This window comes from Brachycentrus maculatus, unplaced genomic scaffold, assembly GCF_059751285.1.
Source record: "Brachycentrus maculatus isolate JH-2025_06_01 unplaced genomic scaffold, ASM5975128v1 h1tg002519l, whole genome shotgun sequence".
Taxonomy (NCBI): domain Eukaryota; kingdom Metazoa; phylum Arthropoda; class Insecta; order Trichoptera; family Brachycentridae; genus Brachycentrus; species Brachycentrus maculatus.
The window spans coordinates 5,001-10,269 of NW_028282996.1; positions in this window are offsets into that span (position 1 = coordinate 5,001).

The following is a 5,269-nucleotide window of genomic DNA, read 5'->3' on the forward strand; positions in this document are numbered from 1 at the left end:
TTGTTTATATTTTTTTTTTAGTTTTGGTGCACCGCGATTTTTCCTTAACATCAAAAGTGCTCCGTAACTTCAAAAAGGTTTAGAAACAGTATTTTATGAGGTTCTTTTTGTGAAACTATCTTCGACTATAAATTTAAATTCGTTCACTATGAAGCACTCTCCGTTCTTCTATGTTTGATATGCAAATTAGGAACTGATTAACATGAGATGACTAGATTTTATTCCTGAAACATTGCAGGGCACTTTCGGGCGATAATCTGTTACGAATTCTAAGTTATGATCGTAATAATTTTTTGTTGTTGTTTGAACCTATCGGTCAAATGTTTTAGACCAGTTACCTGATTTGCCTTCGCCTAAACTTGTCGGATTGCAGTGTTGGATATTGAATCATCCGTTTAACCCCTACAGACTTCAATTAAATACCTTGCTTGAAATAAATAAATTAAGGTCTGTATTTTAACTTTATAAAAAACTTTGCTTTTAATTTAGAATAAGTTTTTCTCTGTTTATAGGTACAAGCATAATGACAGATATCTATATAAATAAAAATGTTAATGTTTGTTTGTTCAAAATCTCAATTCTCCCAAAGTTATAACTGATTGTTTTAAAATTTTAACTCATCTTTGCATTAAAAACCGCGCGCGTTTTTCATTATCTATATAAAAAATGGAAATGTTGGTTTGTTCAAAATCCCGTGGCAGGTAAATTGAAAAATAAATAAAATATTTAAACGACATTGGCAGCGTCATCTGTTGAGAGTAACAACAACACTTATTCTTAACACTGCATTCACTTAGTATTTTAAGTATTTTCGATTGCTTGTCAGTTTAAAAGATTTTTAATATTTTCACTGCTTCACTAGTATTGGGAAACGAAATATATTAGAAATGTGTGTACACACAGAATATACTTTCTTTTCCATTGAACTAAACTAAGCCACAGGAATGCGTAGCATATGTTCTATATAATCGTTATTTGAGGAATATTTTATTATGAATAGGGTAATTATATATTAAAAATGTTGAATCGGTATTTATTAAAGTGATTTAAAAAAATGGCAGTCTGCAGTTTTCCAGAGTTTGCGTTGTTGGTAATTTACTGTCTGGGTTATTTTATTATTTGTAAAATATTTTTAACTTTACAAACTTTTTTTCTTGTTTCGCTTAATCTAGGAATAAAACGGTAGATAAATTATGTTAAGCTGTTCTTTTTATTTCATCATTATTAATAATATATAAAGATTTTAAAAGCTATAAATCACTGAAATTTTATTTGCGTTTAGATATATTTATATCAGCTTAGTTGTGGCGTTGAATGTGAAATGCAGTAAAATACGTGTTTCATCGAATCCCGTAAAAATAAGTTTAGATTAAAAATATAAAACATAAATATTTTAGGTCGATTTGAAAATTCACAATATTTACAGTGTTTCCAAATTTTTATTCATAAATACTAGATTTGTTAAGCTTTTTTCTATTAAGACTTTTTATTGAAATTTAAACAAGAGTCCATCTATCTGTCATGAAGTCATGAAGGTTTCACCGATTTAAAACATGCAGTGGACCTTTTCAATTGAATCGTAAATACAACTTTCAGTAATGTGATTGTCAATCATGGATAGAGTAGTAAATGTTTTACAGTGTAAAATATGATCACTAATAATATACATGTTATATGATCCTTGTCATTGCCCAGACTTTCATATTCCCATTTTAAAGAGACTTCTTCATCTATGTTGAGATATCAATAAAAAAAACTTGATTTAAAAATTATGTTATTTTAAATAGATTAATTATCCCAGTCTAAAAATTTATTGAGCTATAATATTCTTGAAAAAGTACGTAATATTAAATACATGTAGATATCAAGCAAATAAACTTTTTTTGTACCAATGGGCAACAGCGCAGAAAGAACCGTCTAAATAAGAACGCGAGTCTGAAAGCTCGGTCAGGAATATGAAAACTAAATAAGTTTTTGCTATAACTAGAAATTTCACCTTTTAAAGAAATTAATTATTTTTTGAAATGCGATCTCTCAGAAGAATGTGCGACAAAACGATGTATGATAGATGTGCGAATAGTGAAATAAGGAAGGAATGCAAAGCTGAGATAAGCATTATCGATAAAATTAAGAAAGGTGTGTTGAGATGGTTTGGACATGTAGAACGAATGAGTGAGGAAAGAACGGTAAAACAAATTTATGAGGCGAATGTTAGTGGGAAAAGAAGCAGAGGAAGACCGAGAAAAACATGGCACGATCAGGTATGCCAAATACTTGAAAGTGGTCAGGTTAGGAGTCGTAACAATCGGCGGGTATGTATGAGGAGATGCATGAACGTGGAAGAGGCGAAGAATGTTTGCAAGGACAGAGTGGTGTGGCGCTCTATTCTCTCTGCCTACCCCTGCGGGGAAGCGGCGTGATGGTTAGTTAGTTAGTTTTTTAATTATTTTTTTATTTGTTATTGTTTTGTTTTTATTTTTTCCGTAATTTTATTTTAATGCGTAGTTAACTGTTTCTTTAACCACTCATAAATTCAAAAATACTTTTCTAAAATTTTCTCTGAAAGACGGTTGCCTACTTGCGAGAATTTTAAGTACATATTTCATGAATCCCCATCGTAATACCATAATAAAGATTAATTTTATAGTAATAATGCGCTATAATAATAGTGACGTCTACACACTAAAAGTAGGTAATGAAGATTTACACCGAACAGAAGTTTAAAGTCGTATTTTACGGCTTTATGAACGTGATATAAAGGATACCATTTAGGAATGTAAAAGATAAAACTCGCGTATTGAGAACAAATTTAACAGTTTTCACCGCAAAAAGAGAAAATTGAGAATTACCGAACTCGTCAGAACGAGAAATTTCTTGGAAGAAATAAGGCGTATTTTGGAATCAAATTATGCGCTCTAAATTTTCTGATACATTTAGAATCATCGGAAAAGTTAGGGTTTAACCCTATGCGAATAAAATACATTAAGCCCATGACATTTTACATATTAGGATCTAACGGAGTTTGCGTAATGAAATTTCTTTGCTCCTGGAATATAATCAGAAAATGTTTAAGACGTCTTTAACTAACAAAACGTTCCCAAATCGCTTGCTAAGTGGTACATCAAATATAATACTGAAATTGAAGCAATATATGCAAAGTTGTCTTATTTTTGATATTCTGAGTTGAGAATGGTTTTATCTTTTCATAAAAATATTTTTGAATGTTTATTAGTGAGAAAAATTATATTTTTATTTAAAAAAATGTTAGTACGAAGAAGTTTACTAACCACCAGTAAAAGAACTTCAACTGTGTATTTACTTTTGCATTTTTGACATCTCAACATATACATGAAGAAGAATATGGATGCCTAGGCATTTACAGGGCTTATGACCATCATAGGCTTGGTTGAGTGATCACTTAACACATTTGTAACAATTACCAATTCTACCCTTGATTTGACAACCACACTACTCGAATTTTTCGAACTCAACTAGATATATTGATCAAACTCGTATTACAGTACATGTGAGTTCACAACAGCCATCAATGTTGCAATAAGAAAAGCTTTTATTAAGAAGAGACTTTCTTTATTTGTTTGCAAGGTCCGAATCCTGGATTAAGTTTAGATACTTGAGACCCGCCTGAAAACACGATTTTAAATTTTATTCAATTCAATTTTAAATTTACTTTTGGTAAATTGCAAAAACGACTTTTAATTTTGGCTTTTTGTTACATGCCGATAATAAACCCGCATTAACAATCCAGGATTGTGAACTAGCAGATGACTTTAACTCACAGTATATTAAATTATAACCACATTACAAAAAAATATAAATAATATTAAAAATATAATAATAATAACAGTTTAAATACAAGGCAAAAATATCAAAAATTAAAAAAAACGCAGTAAAATAAAAAAGTTTCTTTAGAAAAATTTTGTCCCAGTATATCCGAGAGGGAATCATGTGTGTGCTTTAAACCAATACTTTTCCCCATGGCTTTAATCTCTCTAAATGTTTTTCAATGTAAACAATAGCAATGTTGACCTCAACCGTACTCAATAAAATTTTCAAAAATGTCTCTTTATTTCCCCTGCAAACGTTATCCATGTGGCAAACGAAAGAAATAATTGTATTCAGGCTTATCTTCTTTTGTTCACTTTTTAATTCTCTTGAAATTTATGAATCGACAATGAGCAGGACGGAATTTAATTTATAAAAATTCTCCACAAGAATATTTTTTCGCGGCAGGATCCCATGGTTAATGGATGATAATCAGTTTTTAGTCTTCATGTATGTGTAACTTTTAATACACTGTGAAAAAAACCTCTGTACGTAACTCGACTAACATTTTTTAAGATGAAAATTTGAAAGAAAGCTACTTTTAAATTATTGGATTATAATTATTGATTTTTTTTACGAAAATAAATTACATTTTAATTTTGAGAATATTTTGAAAACGAGCATTATTACAAGGTTGGAAAAATAATACGTTACTTGAATTCTGGTTTTTGCAATTTGCACTAGTTTAATATTACTTCATTTCGTTAGAGAGAGTATTTTAAGACCATATGGGAAGAACGAGGAAAGTCCACTGAGTTTTGATTTTCAGAAAAGTTTAGAGATTTGAATATTTGAAAGTGAGATTCTTTTCTTTTGAGAAATCGAACTTAAATTGTTTAAATTCTTTTAGTTTTTAAATGTTGATTACATATGTATCTTGTTAATAATTGTGAAATTATCATTGTTGACGATTTTTCGGCTAATTCAATAAATGTAACTAACTAACTAACTAACCATCACGCCGCTTCCCCGCAGGGGTAGGCAGAGAGAATAGAGCGCCACACCACTCTGTCCTTGCAAACATTCTTCGCCTCTTCCACGTTCATGCATCTCCTCATACATACCCGCCGATTGTTACGACTCCTAACCTGACCACTTTCAAGTATTTGGCATACCTGATCGTGCCATGTTTTTCTCGGTCTTCCTCTGCTTCTTTTCCCGCTAACATTCGCCTCATAAATTTGTTTTACCGTTCTTTCCTCACTCATTCGTTCTACATGTCCAAACCATCTCAACACACCTTTCTTAATTTTATCGATAATGCTTATCTCAGCTTTGCATTCTTTCCTTATTTCACTATTCGCACATCTATCATACATCGTTTTGTTACACATTCTTCTGAGAGATCGCATTTCGACTGCATTCAGTCTACTTTCATCCTTCTTTTGCCAACTCCATGTTTCACTTCCATACATTAGAGTTGGAA